This window comes from Manis pentadactyla, chromosome 1, assembly GCF_030020395.1.
Source record: "Manis pentadactyla isolate mManPen7 chromosome 1, mManPen7.hap1, whole genome shotgun sequence".
In the NCBI taxonomy this organism is placed as follows: domain Eukaryota; kingdom Metazoa; phylum Chordata; class Mammalia; order Pholidota; family Manidae; genus Manis; species Manis pentadactyla.
Genome location: NC_080019.1, coordinates 179,049,262 through 179,071,596, shown reverse-complemented (window position 1 = coordinate 179,071,596; position 22,335 = coordinate 179,049,262). Strand labels below are relative to the sequence as shown.

Genomic DNA, 22,335 nt, shown 5'->3' with positions numbered 1-22,335 from the left:
CATTCTTCCCAACAAAAGGAGAAGAACCAACAGGAGGGTCAGAGAAATACTCCAGCCGTTTCCTGCCCCTAGCTTTCCTGCCCCTGTATTCACACAGCTGAAGCCACAAAACAAGCAAGAAACAAACAAAAACAGAAAGGCCAAGTAGATGAATCTCTGCCCTGACAGCATGAAAGTATATGATTGTATTTTCCCACTTGGAAGAGAATAATCTCCCACCCAGCTCTTAAAGAAAAGAGAAACTTTCCTTCTCTAGCCACAGCTGTAGGCTTGAGTGTTGCTTAAAATTTGAATATAATCAACAACACTTGTTCTAGTCCCTAGCAACTTGAAACTGTTAATATTGCCTTAGTTATGGATAACTTCAGAAAACCTGGTTCTTAGAGAGTATTTTGGTAAGAGCTTATGAGTGGACGAAAATGAGACAAGACCTAAAACAGACTTAAAGCAGGTTCATCACAATAAACCATGTACCTGAGTCAAGGTCCTACTCACCTTTCTGGTCTCAGGTGAAACACTCCTTCTTCCAGGAAGCCCTCAGGAGCCTAGGACTATGTTGCCTGCCCCTGATATGTGCCCCAACAGCACCCTGTGCCTGTCCTACCACTGTCCTTATCACACACATTTCATCAGCCTCTGTACCAGCCCATTACCCCATTACACTGCAGGATCCATGAAGACCTAGACTGGATCTATTCCTTTTATAACTGAATCCCCTAAACACAATAAAACTCAATAAATATTCATGAGATTATAATAAATATACATATTATCAACTAACTAATTAATGTGGAGCCCAAGTCCAGGCAGCTGTTCCATTGCAGATAATATTCATACAATGTACAAACATTTCCTTTTTGTCCCTGGTGCTGGTATGGTATAGGATGAGTCAAACCCATGCTCTGCCCTCCAAGAGCATGCAGTGGATGAAGGAAGCCAAGACAAATACACAAATACTTAACGTACAAAATAAACACAGCAGCACCAAAAAGGGATGGATATTGGAGAATGGGGAAACAGAGGCCAAGGCACAGAAATCACCAAGAAGTTCGAAGTACCTGAAGCAAAGGCTGTGGGACATGTAATACCAGGGACAGAGCCTGGAGGTCCTTGGATAAACTTTAGTTAAATAGTGTATGCCAGGCTTTACATTCATGATTTCATTTATCTTGAAACAATTCTATGCAAAACTCCAGTTACCAAGAAGTCAAGAAAATCACCCAAGGTGGCACAGCCAATAAGTGGCAGAACTGGGATTCACACCCAGGCCAGACTGATGACTATAACAGTAAGGCCATAATGCTTTGGATCCTGAGATGTCAAGTTATGGAGCTGTTCCTGTATCCAGTGGGCAATGGGGAGCCGCTTTGAGAAGGAACATGCTTGTGCTTGGGAAGATTTATCATACCATAATGGAGAGAATGGATTGGGAGCAGTCAGGCTTGAAGCCTACTGCAGTGGATCAATGTTGCATCATGCAACCTCTGACTGGGAGAGCAGCAGCAAGACTGGAAAGGTGGTTCCGAGTGGAGAAATTCCAGAAGAAAAGCAGGACAATCAAGGGTGATCCCATGGTATACACCCGAGTAACAGAGAGGACAGGGACTTGGGAGTGGTATGTGTATGCTTCTCTGGTGCCTCTGATGTATGCATGTGTATGCAGTGTCTGGGAAAGAGAAATCAGCGCCTGTGGGAAAGAGTAGGAATGAATGCAGCGCCTGGGTGGGAGTATGGCAGCTTTAAGTCATCTGGAGCTCCAAAACAGGGGGTAGCCTAAATCCTCCTAAAATCTCTCCCTAAGTATTGCTGCTACTTGCAAAAGCCTCTTGAATCCCTTAGCAAACTTACTTGGGACATCTAAGCCCCAGAAACTCACAAAAGTATAGGAACAATAATGTGGCATGGAGCACCACACAGTCATGTCCACCCAGGTAGACTCTCCTCTGGCCAGCCTGCCCAGGCACAGAGAAAGCCTGGTCTCAAACCAAGAAGCAGAAGAGTGCCACACAGGAGTTATAGGCCCCAAGCAGTAACTCTGATTCCCTGTACCCAGAGACTTAACTTCTCTGGATCTATTTCTTCATCTGGAAGACAAGCAGTTTGGACCAGAATCAGAAGTGGCACACTGGAGGCCAGCAGGCCAAACTCATTCTGCAAGTGGACCTTGTTTGACCAATACAGTATCTTTTAATTGAGTTACCTTAAGCATTTTAAAATCAGGCTATTTCACAAAGGAAATGCATACCTGAATCTCTGAAATGAGAAGATCTAACAACAAGGAGCTCACATCCCCACAAGGCATGCATCAGCTGGAGCTGAAGAGCTGCTCTCCCCCTTGGATGAGGCGCCACTCCCCAGTTTGCCACAGTCCCTAGCATCCCCTACTGCTCCCTGACAGTTTCCCCTCATCATCTATACCCAGCCTGCTTCAGTCTTTCATGCTAATGGTCTGGCTCCTCTAGGGATCACTGAGTACACAGCTCCTAAGAAGATGATCTAAAATACCATATTATAAGGTTTCAGAACTGGGGACAGTAAACAGAAGTACAGGGAAGCTGGCAGTGAATTCCCCACAATAACAGATGCAGGCTTCTCAGAGGAGCAGGAACTTGCTGCAGCTGATGAAGGTTCTTTAACACATATGTCAAGCCTGCCCACCACCCCCCATCCCCACCAAGGGGGAACAGGGCAGATGACATCAGCCTTGGACACAGTCAGAGAAACCCCATCATGAAGCAATTTGCTTCCCCAGCCACTCTAATTTAACAATTAGCTTAACAACCCCGGTCAGGCACTTGCTGCAGGAGCAGGGAAGTGATCCTGATCAGCAGCAGCTTTAGTCTAGAAGCTTCAGGAAGTCTTCTTCCCCACTGCCCTTGCTTCAGCTGGGTTTGCAACAGACACTCACACGGATATTCTAAATATGTCCAAAGACGTCCCATCTTCTCCTTGAGCCTCCCAGTTAGACTACCTGTGTCCAAAATCAGTTTCTCCTGCTCCTTCAGCCCATTCTCTCTTAGGCTGTCCTATAGAGATTCTGACCTCATCACAGGAAGTATGCCAGGCCAGAATGCTCAAGTCAATCACTTCTCTGGCCCTTTGGGACTTGGGTTATGGAAGGGGAGCCTGCACACAAGCCATACTACATGAAGGAGGGTAAATTAGCAAGGCTGGCAGCCTTGGGACATCTTGGGCAAAAACATATCTGAAGAACTGGGCTTGCCCTGACCTGAACAATTCGTTCAGCTCCCCACCTGCATTGCCAGAGGGCCTCTCAGTAGAATGCACAATACTTCCCTCACCCAGCTGATACTGTTCCTGCCTTTAAGTCCTTTCTCAAGCTGTGCCCTAAACCCCAAACGCCAAATTCCAGACAGAGAGACACATGCATTGGTAAAGGGAGACTAAAGAGTTTATAAAGTCTCAAGTCCACAAAACCTGAAGGCTATTTTAAAATACAGTATTAGAATTCAAGGATAGATGGAGTGAGGCCAGGGCCCAAAATAGCAGACCCTCAAAGAAAAGCATTCCTGCCTCACTAGGTGGAAATTTCAAAGAGGCCATGGGGGGAAGAAATGGTACAGAAACACAAAACAGCAATCAGGAACTGAATCAAGCCCAAATAAAACCAAGGGATGCCAATGCCAAGTTCATTACACCCATGAGATGGAGAATCAGGGGGACCAGTTGATGATGCTCCTGGAATAAGATGCATCCTCAAGAATGAAAGTCCTTCCTGACTTGTCCTCCTCAATTGTCAGGGAACAAGGTCAGGGTTGATGCCGCAGCAAATGCTCAGGAACATGACTGACAATTGAAGTGTAAATAAATCACCAGGACCATATGGCACCCACCTGGGAGTGCTAAAGGAATTCAAGGGTGAAAAAATGTTGAGCCGCTAGCCAATATGCATAACCTCTCATTGCAAAGTCACTCATGCCCTAGAACTGCCAGATTACTCCATTCATAAGAAAGGATCCAGGGAGAATTCTCATTTTCATACAAGGAAATTCAGCAGAATATGTGTGAAGAACTAGACTGCTGAGTATGAAAGTATAACCTATCAGAAGAAGAGACAAGATGGTTCTTGTAAGAACAAAGCATGTATATAAGAGTTTGGAAGGAGTAAATACGAATGTGAATGAAAGAGAATCTGTGGGTATAACTTACATAAATCTCTAAGAAACTATTAGCAAGATATTATAATAAAAACTTTTTAAATTGAGTAATGATACAATAGGAAAAATACTTTTTCAGGGAACTGACCTGGAGACCAGAACCAAATGAAAGAATAAATAATTCTTAAAATTAAGAAATTAAAAAGTATAGTTCTTAAGGCATCAACATGAACTGGTTTTATATAACATTCTTATAAATAATCTTTTGGAGGGAGTTAGCAGTGAGCTACTACAAGTCTATACTTTTCCAGACAAGAAAAAGAACTGCTGATCCAAAGAAATGATAGGAAGGACTTTTCAGGTTCTAAGAGCTGATATAAGAGGTGACTGAGTTTCAGTATGATGGGATCTATCTGCCTGATAGTTCCTTAGCCTCCTCTCTCTAGATAAGATGAATTCTGGGCTCCATTCCCCTGACCATATGACTGTGAGCTCCAGAACCTACATATGCCTGGAAGCTAGTAACAAATTGGATTTAATTCAACAAAAATGCTTCTGATAGACAAGAAGACTGTCCACTGCATGTGGTTAAACTCTGACCGGCCAGGCCCACCATGGATTAGCCCTTCTTCCCACACATGCAGCTCCCATTCTATACACAGAACTTTGGGTTTATAAACCCAAGGCAGACATCTGTAGAAATGCCAGTCTGACACTACAAACCAAGAATTATAAAACAAACAAGATAGTATGACTGGACTTACCTATTCCTTTGAATTAACTTGTGCTATTGCATCTCCATTTTGCACATATACCAGGGAACTGACCATAGAAATGCAAAACTAATCAAGCTCAGCATCCCTTACTGAGCCCCACCACTCCCAAAATCCATCCCACCTACCTGTGTGTTTCTCCTATGCCCTGGAACATGAGTGACTGCCACCTGGCAAAAGCCCATGCAACACTTTCTCAGCATCCATCTCTGCTTATTCAAGTCCATTCATCCTTCAAAACTAGGGCCAAAACAACCTCTCCTGATGGTCATCCCCTAGTATCATGGGACTTTGAAACTTACTCTATCATTTTGGGATTGAGGACGGTGCCTTGTTGGAGAAGGTAGGAATGAAAAGAGTTTTATGTTGTGTCACTGAGCTAAAGCTAGTTCCAACACAATATAGTGGCTACACACATAAGTTCAAATCCTGGCTCTACTAATTACTAGTTCAGTGAACTCAAAGCTCAATATCCTCATTTGTCAAATGAGGATAATCATGTTTGCCTATTTCAAAGGGTAGTTCTGGGGATCAATTGAGGCCAATTATAAAGAAGTTGGTACAGTAGCTGGTGTGTAATAGGTACTCAATAAATATTAGTTTTAACAATGTCTTCCTAAATAGATCTATTTCTTTCTTGATTTTCTCCTCAGTCTAACTTTTAAAAGTCTGCTTTTTCAAAAGGTGATCGACTCTAGCAGCTTTTGTTCTATAACATCTCAGTCATCCCTTTATCTTCCTGTGCAGTATTTGCTTAGACTTGTCTATGTTGTTTTATGAACTGTGAAGTCCCTTCCATGTGCCAAGGTCATTGCTGCCTTTTCTTAGGTAAAGCTTGCATTGAAACAGGTGGCAAGCTTAGTTTTACCAGTAGTGGGCCACTAACTGCTTGCAAGAGAGTCCACATGTGACATTGCCCTTGACGAATCTGTTGAGGTAAAGGGGGTGCACTATGAACTGAGACTTTGTCAGCACTTTGAGGGCAGGTCCATTGTTGGTGAAGATGCTCACAAACTTGATATATAAGCCAGAAGCTCCATTTATTGGGTGTCAATAGCAGCAACAAAATACAACTGTCACAGGACAGGGAGTGCTCAGGTCAGCATGATCAGTGCAGGCTGATGGGCTGGGGAAACCAAGCCATCATCCAAAAGTTGCTTAGCGGATTTAGAAGCAAGGCTAGGGGAGTCTGCAGAACAATTCACGGCCAATGGCAGCAGACCACACTGGGCTGATGTATCTACCCCAGGACTAGGGCTAGACCTGCCAGACAACAAAATGGGCAGAGCCTCAATGGGCACTACCAGCTCTGCCTCTTTAACTTGCCTTTCAGAAGTTCTTCAGCTCACCAGAACCTTCTACACACAGTCTTTCCCCAGACTACACTCAGTGCAATTAATGAGGTTTCAGATTACTAAATCACAGCCACATTTCAGCCCAGCATCCCTAAGATTATTCCCAGGTCACACTGATGGAATCTTTTCCTTCACACATTTGCAGAACATCTCCCAGTCCACAGCTTCAGATAGTAGATCACATCCATGTAGGCTGCTTGGATGGACCTAATTCAGCTCTCGAGGCAGCTTCTTTTCTGCTCTTTCCAGGTCTCTGGGAGACATCACTGTTACCTCCTTGAAACCTCTGTGGCACAACTCCCTCAAGCCAGAATCTTTATTTTCTATTTTATTTCATGGCTCTTTAGTAAGTAGAAAAGGAATTCATTAGCAGTAGGCACCTCCTCTCCTCAATGGCACTGATTGACTTGGTTAGTGAGGCATTTGCTTTCACTTACAGGAAGAGACCACTTTTCAAGCATTAGTGAGATAGAGGGAGGAGAGAGAGAACAGATTCAAGGAGCAGATCAGAACAGAACAAGACCAGTAGGAAGGGTGTGCTGAGCTGCTTGCTATCTCTGCTGTCTTCATAAGGACTTCAGGAAGGAAGTGAAACATGTCCCCGGGTTGTATTTAGAAAATTGATACCTATTCCTTAAAAAGAAACAGCTCCTCTTCCACCACATTTATCCTCGCCAAAATCCTTTTTCCTTCCCTGGTGTCTTAACAGCCATAGAAGACATTCAGCTTTAGTTCTTAGAAGAAAGAAACCTGGAGCCTGGGACAGAAAAATGTCTTATTCCACAAATCACAGGCTTCATAGGCTGGAGATCTTCAAGAGGTCTTTCAGGAATCCCTCTGGCTCAAGGACCCATGTGCCTGAAGGAAATTCTAAACAGAGGAGACACCTTGCCAGTTAAGGGATTCTTGCCTTCCTATATGGTTGTGACATGGAATTTTTCTGCCCAATTCTTCTGGGTTTAGTTGAGTTACAAGGCAATGTTGATGAAAAGAACCCATGTTGTTTAGCTGAGATCCTAGTTTTGACAGTTTCCAGCAAATCACTTCACCTCTCTGAGCCGGTTCTCTCTGAGCTATAAATAGGAGTACTAACTACTACCTTTCAGAGTTCTGGGGGCCCTAGAAATGACATCTGGAAAGTGCTTAATCAATGGCTGCTCTTATTTGGGGTACTTTTGGCTAACTTGCCACCTGAAAAGGACACCACTGTTAGAGAAGTCAACACCGGGTAGCACCTAACTGGGCTCAGAGTGCAAGCATCCCAGCACACCTGGAATTCAGGCAGCAATACCATGCCTCCACTCCATCTAATCAGGCACAAGGCTGCCTCCCTCCCCTTCCTGCTGACTCTTTACATGACAGGCCTACCCTCCTGAGTTCAGAGTTTTAAACATGAACAGGAACCCTTCAGTGAAAGACATTCAGCACACATACGGGGGAAAGAGTAGTACAGAGAGAGCAAGACAAAGCAGAAAACTACCCTAATTAAGAGAATTTCAATCATTCAATTATATATGTAGAAGGGACCCTAGTAATCACTCAGCGGAACCCACTCACTTTACAGGTAGGAAAATTGAGACCTAAAAAGGAGAAGAGATAGATGCAGGTCAGTAATAGATGGAACCTAAAACCAAGACCTCCTGGCTGAGTTGAGGGCTTTATTCACTATCCTACGTGGCATGGACCCACTGAAGTTGATGCGTTAAGCAAGATATCAGAGAGAGAGACTGTGAAGGTTATATTTATTTATCTTCTACTTTATAAACAACACTGGGATATGCCCTAAGATGTGGGAAAAAAAGTTCCCAGCTGTCCTCCAGGACCTTAATATCTGTGTATCTGGGGAGAAAACACCTAGCATGTGAAATAGCAATAATGAAAGGAGGCTGGTGATGATAAGATCAGAGATGGGAACAGAGTGATGTCACAGAAGACTTCTTCCCCACGTGGAGTGGAATGACACTGGAGCCTCACAAAATGGATACCCTATGAATAGACAATGGCTAAATGGAAAGACATTCAACCAAAGATTCCAGCAGAGCAAAGTCTTGCAGTCTAACCTAACCATGGTATTTTCTTGAGCCAGTAAAGAGAGAGCAGTTCCTCCAAGGACCTGGTAACTGCACACCTGGCTGCTTCCTGACTCTCTCACCATAAAGCATGGAGCTTGGTGCTCAGAGCAGAGACCTTGAGGATTCCAAGTTTCTCAGCAATCACCATGGCAGGGAGGTCACTCACGTGCATGCGTGCAGGCACACACACACACACACACACACACACACACACACACACACACTCTCTGCATTGGCAATGGAGGCTGTTCAGATTTCTCTCCCCTTGCAAGCTCCATGACCCCAGGGAATTCTCATCCAGGCTCCACCAGGCTCTGATCACTCCATCACTAAAGCAGCCTGCATCCCTGCTCTCCACAAAGGCTTGCCCAGCTATTCTTAGGGCTCACAGTAACTCTGTCTTTGCTCCACATACAGAGACTTTTACAGAGTCTCTGCCTATAAGACTTGGAGAGCACATCCCCAGAAAACAGGAATCAAATAATACAGCTAAGTGTGCTAACCTCAATGTTACCTTACTTTCACTTTTCCAACCCTAATTTTTCCTCTGACCCTATTTCACCACTGCATTTTATCTTGTTGCTGTGTATTTTTTTATAAGCTGCTGTAACTCCTCTTTCAAGCAAAAGTGGTCTCTGAATACACACCTGCTAGTCTAGTCAATTTGCAAAGCAGCCTAACAAGAGAGGTTCTCCAGTCTTTCCTCCAGGGATACTTGCCCTCCCATCACAGACTCCCCAGATTCATCCTTCCAGGCCTAAGCTAAATGCCAACTGCCCTACAAACCATTCCCTAACTCTCCAGGTAAAGCTTACCTCCCTCCCTTATGTGCTTCAACTGCATGTGCATCTATCCAGTTACATCATTTACCCTAGTCCACACCATAATCCACTCTAAACACTAGTAAAAAATACTACTTTTGTTAAAGCAAAGCAGCTCTATCATGTCATTCCCTCACTCAAAATTACTCAATGGCCCCCCCGTTGCAAGCAAGTAAAGGAATCCCTCACTTTACTACCAGTTTACCTCTAGTTTGATTTCCTATTGTCATCCTACACACCTGCTATTCCAAACTATCTACTTTCCTCAAGCATGCCCTGTTCTCTGCTACAAGAAAATGAAGACCAGCAGGTTCTTTATGCTTCTCTCCAATGCCTACACTGGCTGAACACTAGATAGAGGAACACACACATAGACATAGTCTGGAAGATTCCCCAGACCCTTAGATCTTTTAATGTTGTTCCCTCAGTATTTCTTCCTCCTCCTCTTCTTCCTGGTCTCCATGAATTTCTTCTCCCCCAGGTTAGTGCAATAGAAAGAACATGGACTATGAAAGCAGACATATAGACTATTCTTGATTTGAATCATAACTCTGCTATTTAATAACTATGATTTTAGGCAAGTTACTGGCCTCTCTGAGTCTCTGTTCCTTTACCTTTAAAATGCGGATCACAAAGGTAATTTTAAAGATTAAATGAGATATTTGTGAAAATGTCCAGGCTTATCCAAACACTGGAAGATGCTTAATACTAGATATGATTATTGATGATCATTGTCTTTGTCATTATTTATGCTTCCATGTATTGAAAGACAAAAGCAGCAGCAACTTAGACTCCCTTGTCACACCCTTTGTCCCCAAAGTCTCAACACAGGCCCTTTCCAAATCACAGTCACATTGCTTCCTCATACATCAAGTAGAAAATGTCACACTATTCCTTCTTCAGACCATCAGTCAGTAGGGGCTCCTCTCTACCCCTCCTAACTCCTTCAAGCTTCATGATATTTTTTTTCCTTTTGTAAAAATGATATATTCCAAACGGTTTCTATCAATAAACATTATTCAACTGTTGGGGGAAAGGGTCTAAATCAATAAATACCTAACTGCGCCAGCTTCTCTATCATCTCTAGACATGGCAGGGCAGAGGGTCTTGATGTTCAAATGAAAAATGTATTGTTAGTTCGTGATGGAGATGGACAGAGAAGGGGGTTTTGCTCTACTTGCCTCATATTTGTGTCTGGGCTAAACACAAAATTGAGTGTGTTGGTAACAGGGCAGTGGTACTAGATGAACTCTCAAGGCTAAATCTCACTGTGCAGCGCACTCAGGAAAAGAGCCTCCTAGACTCAGAAGGTAAGTGCAGTTTGCGGCTGTCATTGGTGTTACTGGGCCAATCAACCTTTTTGGCTTCAGTCCCAATTTTACAAACTGATCTAGATCCTTCAGTGCTGCAACCTAGCACAATGTCACTGAGGCTGCAACCTACAGAAAGCCAGGGTATACTAAGTGGAGACAAACAAAGCCCATCCTAGTGCATGTGAGTCCCACAGATGATGATGTGTGGTTTCCTTAACAAAGGAAAATTATGCCCTTCCCCATGTCAATCCCAGAACTGGTTTTGTTGAGTTATTCCAACTTTGCCATCCTGCCCCTTTGTGGATAAAGTGAAAGTTCCTATGGCCAGGATTCTCACCTGGCCATGGCAGCTTGCTCACTGCACACATGTGGGCAATACCTTGTTATTGACTCTATATGAAGAGTCCCGCCCAGTGCTGTGGGCAACATAGTGGCACGGCTGCTGCATGGCTGCATGGCTGCAGGAGAGCAGAGCCTGGGGTGGTGGCAGTGCCAAGGACAGAGACTGAGATGGCTGCAGGGGTACAGAGAGGCCCAGAGGCAGAGACCGGCTTGCTGCATGCAGACTCGCTCTGAGTGGATGGGATTCTAGTGATTGACCTGCCACCGTGGGAATAAAGTTGGGTATAAACCCTTTTGCCCCAAGAATGTTTCATTGTCATTTTTCAGTCTCACTGAATCCATAGTGAAGTTGCCAGGGGATGAAACCCATTGGTAAGACACCCTTGATTAAGTTATTATCAGAATAGCCACCAGAATTAAAGGAAGCCCCTCCTATGGAGAGGAAGCCAAGCTTTCCTCTATGTAACACTGTTGGGCCCTTTTGGGATCAGACCAATGGTCTGGCCTCCTCAAGCCACTGCCAACCAGCTGAGTTACCAGCACAGGTGCAGAGAAGACATGTGCAGAACATCAGGAGGTGGGTAGTCAGCAGACTATGTGAGGAGCCTCTTGACCTGTGTCTCACATCTCATAGTTAGTGCAAGATAATGTAATAATGAATTCCAAGATCCATGAAGATGGGAGAACAGGGGTAATTTCAGTGGGAAAAAGTCACTTGAGGGCCCTGTAGCTCCTTTTTATCTTTGCAAGGAAAGATGTGACCTCAGAATTTTTTTTAATCTTCAAATCCTAAAAACTAAGGTACAAAATACAAACATTCGGCATAATACATGGAGGATGTAATGTGTGTTTGTTCTGTTATTTAAGAATATTCAGGTCTTCTCTGTAGAAAGAAAGAGAAACAAACAAAATGGAGATACATAAAACTAAGTACAGGTAATAAGTAAGCAAATAGCTCATGAGGCATGTGAGAGGAAATAAGAGTGACACAGAGAAAATAAACAGAGCTTGAGTGTTGAAGAGAAGCAGGAAGGGAGACAGGTCCAAGCAGACTAACATTCATGCCAGACTTGACTCCTCACGGGTGACCTCATCCAGGCCTCACGAGTCCTCTGCCTGAGCCGTGCACATGAAGTCCATAGCTATTCATCAGGACTGCTCCAGCCAGGCTGAGCTGTCCCAGCATCCTTCCACATAAGCAAGTATACGGAGACCACAGGCACCTCTGCTTACTGCGCTCTTTTTTTCACCTCTCAGTTCTGGTTTCCATAACCACACCATCACTGGGAAGGCTGACATGGCAGAGAGACAAACAAGACCTATGGCCCTGTAGAATACAGAAGCCAGGGAAGTGGTCCTTCTACGCACTTATAACCTATTCTATGTACGTAAACCTATCCCATCTCTTTGGCTGTGGAGCTTTCAGTTTCATGACTTGTGGAAAGGGTGCCCACTGCATGGAAAGCACACTTAGAGGCTACCATTGAATTAAGGTAATGTCCTATCTCACCGGGAATGGGTGGGGCGGTGACCCTTAAGAGCCAAAGTCAGGGAATGTGGAAAGGGAGGAAAGATGCCAATTTCATGTCTAAAAATATTGGCAAATTAGGACCTCAAGTAAAGATCATTTCACAGAGAGCCAGGATATGAGTGTCCTCTTTCTAGTTCTGTCACTAAGAAGCTATGGTCAAATCACTGCCTCCTGGAAACTCGGTTTTCTTATCTGTAGGAATGAGGCAGTTAGGCTAAATTATCTCTAATATCCCTCGGGATCTCTCATTTGGGGATTTAAAGGCTGCTTCCAGCCTGCACACTGCAACTAACACTGCATCCTTAGAAAACGGTGCTTGCATAAAGTTACTGGTACTTAATGTGGAGTACAGAGATGGCCTGGCTCCTATATTAGCAATCTGGAAATAACTAAGAGTGGGCCTTGGAAAAAAATGTTTTTCCTAAAAGCCTCCTATTCTCCTAATAGACTAGATGCCTCCTGTTTGCCCTTCCAGATCCACCTTCCATCTCTGTCCACTCAGTTCTCCACCCTTCTCCAGCCTACTCTGGGCCCTGGGAGGCTGACCTGTTTGGACTGCATCAAGGTTCCTCTGCCCCCAGGCATCCTGCCGAGTTCAGCCTTTGGAAGCCCTAGTAGGAGATCAGGTGAAGCAAGGAGAGTGAGGCTGGCATATCTCCTACCTCTCTACAACCTCACTGTGGGGTTCTGATGGGCTGGCTGTGTTCCTTGACCTAAAGTCCCAGCTCTTTTTGAGGTAGTCCTCTCATGGACTCTGTCTCCGAGCTCTAGTAACCACTCCTTCACTCACTCCATTAGGTCAAGGAAAACTAACCTCTTCATTACCAGTCCCTGCCCACACCTAGGGAAAGAGGTCCTTCATTAAACATTCCTCAGATGACCCAGCATGACTGGGCCATCTGTTTCCTGATGGGGCCCTGATTGGTATACCTAAGGAACCCATTTTCTCCTTAGTCCCCATCTTTGAATGAGTGATTCACTCTGGATATCTCTGCACTATGCAACTCACATTCCAGAGTTTTTGTGGTGCAGCTGAATTCACAGACAAAAACTGAGTTGTCTCTTTTTTCTGTAGCCCTATTCATGCCTACCTGCAAAATTTCCTGTTCCACTTGAAAAAGCATCACAATGATCAAAGAACCCCAGTTCTGTGTGTGGATGAACAGCACAATATTCATGTCATTGTCTAATATGCTCTTTTACCTTACCTGGCTCCACATTTCTCCCTGGAGATGACCTTGTCACCCCTCACAGCAATGTCTTCCTACTCACAAGCCCCTCCCTGACAATCTCCCTGAAAGCACACTCTCCCAGGGAAAAGGGGGTCATCAGGGATCCTGGACCCCATCAAGCCCAGCTCCACCTCCCCTGGACTCACTACAAACTTAAAGGTGACCCACACTGGATGCTTTTGTCTGGCCTCTGGAGACATTTTTTTTTAATTTCAGCTTTATTGAATCACACTTGGCATATAAAATTGTAAAATATTTAAAGTGAACATTGTGATGATTTCATATACATATATATTGTAAAAGGATTCCCCTAAACTAGTTAATTAACACATCCATCACTTCACATATTTATCTTTTTTTGGTTTTATTTTTTGGTGAGAACATTTAAGTTCTACTCTCTTAGCCAATCTCAATGATAGAATATAACGTTGTTCACTATAGTCACCATGTTTTACATTAGAACCACAGAGCTTATTCATCTTATAGCTGAAAGTTTGTGCCTTTTACCAACCTCTCCCTATTCCCACCTGCCCTCCAGCCCCGGTAACTACTTTCTACCATCTGTTCCCATGAGTTTGATTTTTTTTTTTTTAAAGATTCCACATATAAGTGATACCATGCAATATTTGTCTTTCTCTGTCCAGCTTATCTCATTCAGCATAATGCCCTCAAGGCCCATCCATGTTGTCGCAAATGGCAGGATTTCCTTTGACCTCTGGATAAATTATGTTCTCTCTCAGCCCCAGTCTAAGCTAAACATCTCAACTTCTTGAGATGGTTTCTTTTTAATAATAACAACAATAATAAAACAGTTAATGAATATTTATCTACCAGACACTGATCTAAGCATTTGATGTGTCATACAACTCAGTCTTCACACAACCCTATGCAGTTGGCATCTTTATCATCTCATCCCATTCTAAAGAAGAGAAAATAGGACAAAGAGGTCAAGCTACATGCCAGAAGTCAGGCCATGAAGTCTGGCTCCAGAATCTTCACTGGGTATTTTTTTTTAATATTGTTATTAAATGTTTTAATCATATACAAAAGTAGAAAGACTACTATAACTAGTTGCCATATACTCATAACCTAAATTTAACAATTATTAACTTGTTGCCATAATTGCTTCAACATTTTTATAGAACTATCTTGAAGTGAATTACAGACATCATGACATTATACCCATAAATATTATAACATGCATCTCTGAAATATGAGGCCATTTTCTTATCTACAATATCATTATCACACCTAACAAAATTAATAATTCCTTGATATCATCTAATAACCAGTCTATATTCAAGTTCCCCCATCTGTCCCCACAATATATGGAGGTGCTCATGAGTTTGCATGTCCTCCTTACACAAGGCCAGGCTGATCTTGTCTGAATTGTTCCAGTTTTAGTTCATATGCTGCACCCACCCACATCACCACTGTGCTATCTGTTCCTTGCTATGCTTTTTCTTCTTAAACAGTCTTTTAAAATGAAAGACCCTCTCTTACTCCTGTTCTCTGTTCCTGTATAAATCTAGTACAAACCAATCTTTCCTGAGTGGAAAAAACCAACCTCCGCAATTTGGCTGCTGCCCTTCTGCAGCCACAACCACATAAAAGACACAAGTGAGAAACACATATAAGACATATGCTGCTTATGTCCACTGTGAACTCCTCAAGGAAATGGGGAATGGTGAGGAGGCTCCTGAGAAGAATAGGGGTCTCTTTTGGGTGAATAGTCTCATCAAGAGAGAAGGAAATTGTCAAAATTAGTTCCATGTCTTTGCCTGGGGTGCTCTTGTTCTAGAAACCATGTATGTATGTCAGGTGGGAACAAGAGGCAAGGCCGAGTCATTCCCAGGTGCAGGGAACCACCTTTGAAATTCTAGACCCCAAACCAAAAGCTGTCCTAATACACACACCACGTTCTTTTCCTCGGTGCCCCACGAGTCAGCGCATACACTGCCCAGATGTCACCTTTGGGCACCTCTCAAAAACCTTCAGATCCTCTTCTCCTCCCTGGGTGGACAGTGTGTACAGCAGAGGGTTGACAGGAGAATGCATCAGCATTACTGTTGCTTTTCCTCCTGCTTCAGACCTCTTTGAAGAAGGAGAAAAAAGATGAAGAGGGAAACGGAGGAAGAGTACAGAGACAAAGCCATCATCTAAGTCTAAGTCTCCCTTGCCTACTACTCAGGAGCTGGCAGTCCCTAACATACCTCTAAATACCAAAAGCATATGTCCTGACTCCAGAGTACTGCCAGAGGAATCACATCATTTCATTCACTTATTTAAAAAAGGAAGAAAGGAAAATGCCTTTTACCATCTCTCAGCAGTTTAAACTCCTACTTGTTCTTTAAGGCTTAATCAAAATCACCTCCTGCACTTGGCACCTTCATCTATGCTTCCTTAGCATCCAGTGATGACCCAGTTGCAGGATATGTCAGGATGAGCTGTTCATCTGTTTTCTTTAGTTGTCTCCCCTGCTAGACTTGAAGATCCTGAGGCCAAAACCACATCTTATTTATCTCTGTACCCTCAATCCTTAACACAGGACCTGTCATATATCAGTTATTTAACAAAGCATTGGTCCAAATGAACTGAATTCTAGCACTTCTACCAAAACTCTATATCTTGCTAACAGCAATTCAGTGGTTTTTTTCCTTTTTTTTTTTCCTTTTTCTTTACTTAAAAAAGAAAAACCCAGTTGCTTCTCAGCAGCTCACTTGATAAACAAAGTAACTGGAAACAGCACACATCCAGAACACTTGTGTGTGTATAGAGAGAGAATGTAAGTCTGCCTCTTACTGGGGCTTTGGCTATCAATCTCTTTGTACCAAGACTCCAGAGGGGCTACCCAGTCTTTCTGCACTCTCACTACACCAAAGTTGGCGCTTTACATATGGCACACCCTCGAGAAATGCTTCTGGAACTGCCCTGATGGTGTCCATGTTCCAAACTCCCCAGATAAGTTCACTGACTATCTGCCAAATATAGCTGCAGTGTGTTTGAATTGTGTTAAGTAGCCAACAAAGTTCAAGGGAGGAAGAAAATTACCAATCCCTCCTGGAAGTGAGCAGAAAGAAGAGCTTCCTTGCTTCCAAACTGTCCAGACATCTTGTTCTAAATACTGACATCTGTTTGCCTGCAGCTTGCTGCTTCCATTGTTTGCCAACTGGCCGAGAATATTTGTGTCTTTACCAACCATCTTCCCCCATCACACCCACATCCCTTCCTTTCAGAGCTGGCAACTTTACAGGCACTACCATGTAAGCATTATTTGGGCACCAAGGGCAAATGTCCACCCCCACTGAGGAGGCCAGGCCATCCCCTGTGCACCCTGAACCAACCCATTATCAAAGTGTCCCAGTGGGTTCCTTACCCTGCAAAAGTGACAGCAGTGCCATCACCCCAATCACAGGTCCTGTTGCCCTTCCCTCCTCTACTTCCCTTCCCATTCATCACTTAAATCACATGTAATCTGGCTGCCATGACATCATTAAAGATGCTGAACCTCATTGCAAATGCATGAGTCCTGGAGACAGGCTGACCAGCCTCCACTGTTTGTTGACCATCCCCTCCCTTCTCTCCTGGTACCTGCACCTTGAGCTGTCCTGGCTCTCCTTCTGCCTCTCCATCTCCGCTTGGAAGTCTCAAGTACTCCTCTTTCCCTCCCACTCTCTAACGCTGAGCTGTCTTCAAAGTGGAACCCTGAGTGGTTTGTGAGCTCTCTCCTCACACTCCCTGCATGCTCCCACTCCTGGAAAGGCTCTGCTGCCTTAAGCTGAAACACCCTCTCACATTCACATGTACCACATTCTTCTTCCTTTACATCTCTCACTGCCCTGGGGTGACTGGTTCCCAGTCCTACCTCAGGCATTTCCAAATCCATAGCTTAACCCTCTGCTTTCCTGTATACTTAAGTCCCACAGACTCAGATGTTTTCTAGACAACTGCATTTGGGTCACCTGCTGTCACCACACATTCAATGTCATCCCTCCATTTCCCAACATCTTCCTTTCTTTTGTTGTGCCTCCATTTTTCTAAGTCACCCAGGAAGTGTGTGATGCTTAAAAAATATAATGTGAAAAAGACAGGAGAAAAAAAGAGAGAGAGAGACAGGAGAAAATAATTAGAGAGAGACAGTGGAGATGTTTGTACTTGGAAAATAGCAGGAAAGTGTTAACACCTACACTCAAACACAGAAGTTAAGATGTGGATTTCTAGGTCTGGACCCCAGAGATTCCAATTCAGGAAGTCTAGGCTAGGGCCCAGGAATACGCATTTTAAACACATCCCCAAGTGATTCTGATATAAATAGTCAAGTCAGATTTCGGGAAAGATTGGATTTTAGTAGTTGGTTACAGGATAAAGCAGACAGAGCTAAAAATGTGTAAATGCCCAAAGGTGGCTTTAAATAGAAGCAATAAACTGTTACAAAGCTCTGTTGCACAGGGATTGCTACTAAAACCACAGAACTGGGATAGACTGCAGAGATTATCTGGTCTCATTTCTTCATTTGACAAAGAAAAACTGAAGCTCAGAGGTCAGCTACCCACCCAAGGCCACCAAGTCCAAGGCAGAATGTTTAACTTAAGTGACAAATGATGTCTTTTTTCAATAGAAGTAAACAAAATAAGCACACACACGCAAACACACACACACACAGGTTTAAAATAGTAACTCTCAAATTTAAATATACAAATGAATTACATATGGCTCTTTTTAATATGCAATATCTGATTTGGCAAGTCTAGGGGACCTGAGATCCTGCATTTCTCCCAGGTGTTACTGATGTTGCTGGTCCACTATCACCCATTGAGTAGCAAAGTCTTAGAAAGTAAATAATTGCTCTTTTGCTGTTCTAAATAAGTTGTTTTACAATGAGCACTCGTGCTGCAGAAAGCAGCATGCCCCTGGCTTCCTCGGCCACCCTGTGTGAAATGAGTGGACTTGTTCCATGGCTGCCTCGAGATTTGGCCACTAATCACCTGTTGACAGTGGGGGAGCCCAGAGCAAAGGGGAATTAACATGCCTCAACTTTGGCCCTGTTACTGAAACATCCATTTTGCAAGTGGGATGGGAAATGAAAATTAGGGATTTAAAAAGATGTAGACACATACTTCTCTTAAAAATATATTTAGGAAATCAAGAGGTTATTTCATTTTGAAGAAAACCTTCAAATTAAAAATAAATGTCCTTGTCTGTAAATACACATAGAACCAAACAAAAGTTTTTGTTTGGAATAGGAAATAAAGATGCACTTAAGTACCATTATTATGAACAGAAGCTAGATTACACCCAGAAGGAGAAGGGTGTCCAGGCTCAGACATGGGCTCTGCTGCTATACTGTCTGACCTCAAATTTGGCTCCATCACTTATACACCATGGGATTTGGAGTGAGTCATTGGACCTCAGTTTTCTCACCCATAAAATGGTGTTATTATGAGAATTCAATAAGTTACTATAGTAAAGCACTTGGCATAATGCCTCACACACAGTGGGTTTCAATACAAATTGGCTATCGATATTTCCAGAAATGTGAGCACAGCCAATGAACCATAGTTTAATGAATTCCTCAACCACTGGGAGTTCAGCTGGATCAGTCACATGGTAGAACTCTCTACTGCACCTACATCCCCAAGATTTACAGATCTCCTCTGATGAAAAAGACATATACAAAGATTACTAACTCAGTCTTTTCTACTCATCTTAGGCATCTCAAGTGCAGGCAGCATGGCCTGTGATGGGGCTTGTGTGATCAGTCAACCACATCTGAGTTCTCACTAGCAGCCATCACTATGAGCAGGGTGGACTTCATAGGTGTGTAGCCAAACAAGGTCCCACACTCAGAAGGCCCTGTGCTTGAGATTTAATGCTCTGTGGTTGCACTCTTGAAATTGTAATAATTTATTCTTTGAATGTGGGTTTTTTAGGTGAAAGCTGATAGGAAAATGGATCATGTGCCAAAGGGTTGGAGCCTGGGCTTTTGCACTAGCCACCTTCCAGGGATGAGTTCTCAGCCACCCATTCCCCTACCCACTGGGGCCCCAGGTCTTGCCAGGCCTCCCCATCCCTGCCCCCTGACAAGGGCCTGCACACACATAGCACAGTAGGGGAGGGGGTCAAAGCTATACACACTCCCCTACAATGTCAAAGCAGGGCACAGCAGCAGCTCCAGGTTGGCCACATTACCGCAGGCTCAGTGGCCAATTCAGCAAGAATGAGTTTCTCATCCACCTGCAATCCAGGTAGCTAGCATGTCCCTGTGCTTGCAATATCCTTGGGGATCATCTGTCTACTCTGGATTGAGGCATGGGCCCATGAGAAAGAGAGATGCTTGGTTCAACTTCTCTGGCCCTGGCCAGGGGTCAGTCCTGCTGCCACCTGGACCCAATAGCCAATATGCCATGTGCAACAAATCACAGTAAGGAGGGGGCTGGACACCTGCAAGAGTCTGCATTGGCTAAGGGAGCACAACATTAAAGAGCAAATTAAAAACACCATGAAGGTCAAGAGAGAGACCGTAGGAGAAAGGAAAGGCTTTATACCTTTTAATAGCACTTTTTTCCTGTTTTTGAACAGGAGGCCTCACATTTTCATTTTGCACTGGGCCCTGCAAATTATGTAGCTGGTCCTGTCAGCCTCCAGCCCCACCCCAACTCCCTGCTTGGGGCTCTTTTCACCTCCCTCTCACCTCATGTTGCAGGAGCAAGGCCCAGCCCTTTCTCATGAAACGAATCCCTGACACAGGCTCTAATTAGGACAAATCAGCCTCAAGAGTGATCAGTAAAGCCCATGGAAAGTGGAAAGAAAGAGTCCCTTGAGAATCAGGGCCACCTAGAAGCTAAGGAATTCTCAGGAGAAGATGTCTGGCAATCTAAAGGATGGCAGCTAGGTTGAGGAGATAAAAAGCACTAAAATCACCTCCAGGAAAGATTTCCCAACACTTATGCCACCATCCTCATGGTTCCCAAAACTATGCACCAAGGCACCCAGGGCACCAGAGCAAATTCATAGGGGCTCTGTGAAATGTTTAAATTTCTGAGGGAAATACAACAATGTTTGACATCTGTCAGACATCACATGAGCTACTAGCACAAATTAGTTCTGTTTCAACATTAAACAGCACTTCGGGCCTTCCAACGACATCATCTTTGCAAAATTGGATTTGGGGCAGTTACTATGATAAAGAGAAAACATAGCACAAAAATCAATATAGAAGAGGAAATGAAGGGAGCAACGATCTAATCTGATTCCAAGGTCTGAGAAGCAGAGTCCAAAATGCACATATGTCTCAGCACTAAGTAACCATAGCTAATTAAGAAGGAAACAAAAATACTTTTCTTTCAACTTGTGTGTATTACTCTTTCAGATGGCTACTCCATTGTTAGGACATAAGTAATTATAAAGTTTTTTGGATCTAGCTGCTTAAGGAACAGACCTATTAAGTGTTTTGTTTGGCCTGAAGGTGCCACAGAGAAGTTAATGAGACATTGAGGTACCGTGAGCAGAGAAAGTCTGGGAACCTCTGCGCTACACAATCCCTTTATTTTATGTAATGAAAGTCTCTGGAGGAGGAGGACAAGGAAGAGGATTACGAGGAGCACAGTGAATCCAGAGCTGGACTCAACCAACTACAAGCCAACAATTGACAGAATGACATTTCTCACACTACATTTAAAGAAGCTACTTTCAAAATTCAAATGTTAACTTGGATGTTAAAAAGTAACAATAATAAAAAATCTAGACCCTTTCATCTTTAGCCTGAAAAATGGATAGTCCAATATGGAATAGGTTGAAGGTGATGCTAAATCTGAATGAAGGATACAAAGACAGATGTGAAAGGGAAGCTCATAGATTAAATTAAGCTGGATCAATTCTAGTAAGAAATCCCAGAAAAACTCAACTGCAGGTCAAGGCTATGAATGAAGCCTGCAGTGCTGAGCCAGGCCACAGATAAGGCTGATGCTCTTTGGCACTATAGGGAGGTGTGACTTTAAAACTTACAAGCTTAAGAGGGGAGAAAAAAATAACCAAGAGGAAAGTTTGGGTCAAAAAAACAATAAGGGCCTTCCCTTACACAGAATCAAAGCATAAAAATAAATGGGTTTCTTCAGGTTACAATCTGTTTTACTTGTGGCTAGATATAGCATCTGGCCCAACCATCAAAATGAGCTAACCCACCAAGGACTCAGGAACACAAAAATGTGGCATCAGCCAAAGAGACAGAGTAAGGTATACAGATAGCTCTGTTACCATGAAAAGAAGGGGAGAAATTACACATACGAAGAAGGGATAAAGGATAAGGTTCTGTGGGGGATTTGGAGGCCCAGGGTCTTATTTTCTTAATATAGTCACACAGCTTAAACCTTCAAATTGTAACACCAGGCTTAGGGAATAGCCTAGACACACGTGGGCTCACTGAATGGAGTAGATGGAGGGCCCATGAGCAGCAGAAATGACAGAGCCCAGTAGGATGACTTGATCCAGAGGGAGGCATGGGGAAAGCAGCTGATGACATGAAGAACTCTGCCCAGCCAGGTGCTCTCATGGGAGCTCTCCCCGTTTGGGAGTTGATGACTGCACATACAGGGAACAGGGCCAAAGAAAGGAGATTTCTTCAATCAACAAGATTGCTATAGCTGGAACTCACACTCATTTCCCATCTCCTGCTGCTGCTTCAGCTTCTGCAGGTGCCCTGGATGCTGAGTGGATCTTTTACTGCTCTCCTTGACTGACCTTCTACCATTTCACCTTCTTGGCCTTTATTTACCTTCATCT

At 43.7% G+C, this 22,335-nt stretch overlaps 1 protein-coding gene and 1 non-coding gene across 5 annotated transcripts in view; both read right to left on the bottom strand.

Moving 5' to 3' along the window:
* LOC118922437 (kalirin) overlaps positions 1–22,335 on the bottom strand; it is a 483,582-nt gene that overhangs the window by 439,558 nt on the left and 21,689 nt on the right. The gene's annotated exons all lie outside the window — the stretch shown is intronic.
* Positions 14,880–14,985, bottom strand: LOC118922687 (U6 spliceosomal RNA). Its single transcript, XR_005028849.1, has one exon. It is a non-coding gene; the product is annotated as a U6 spliceosomal RNA (small nuclear RNA).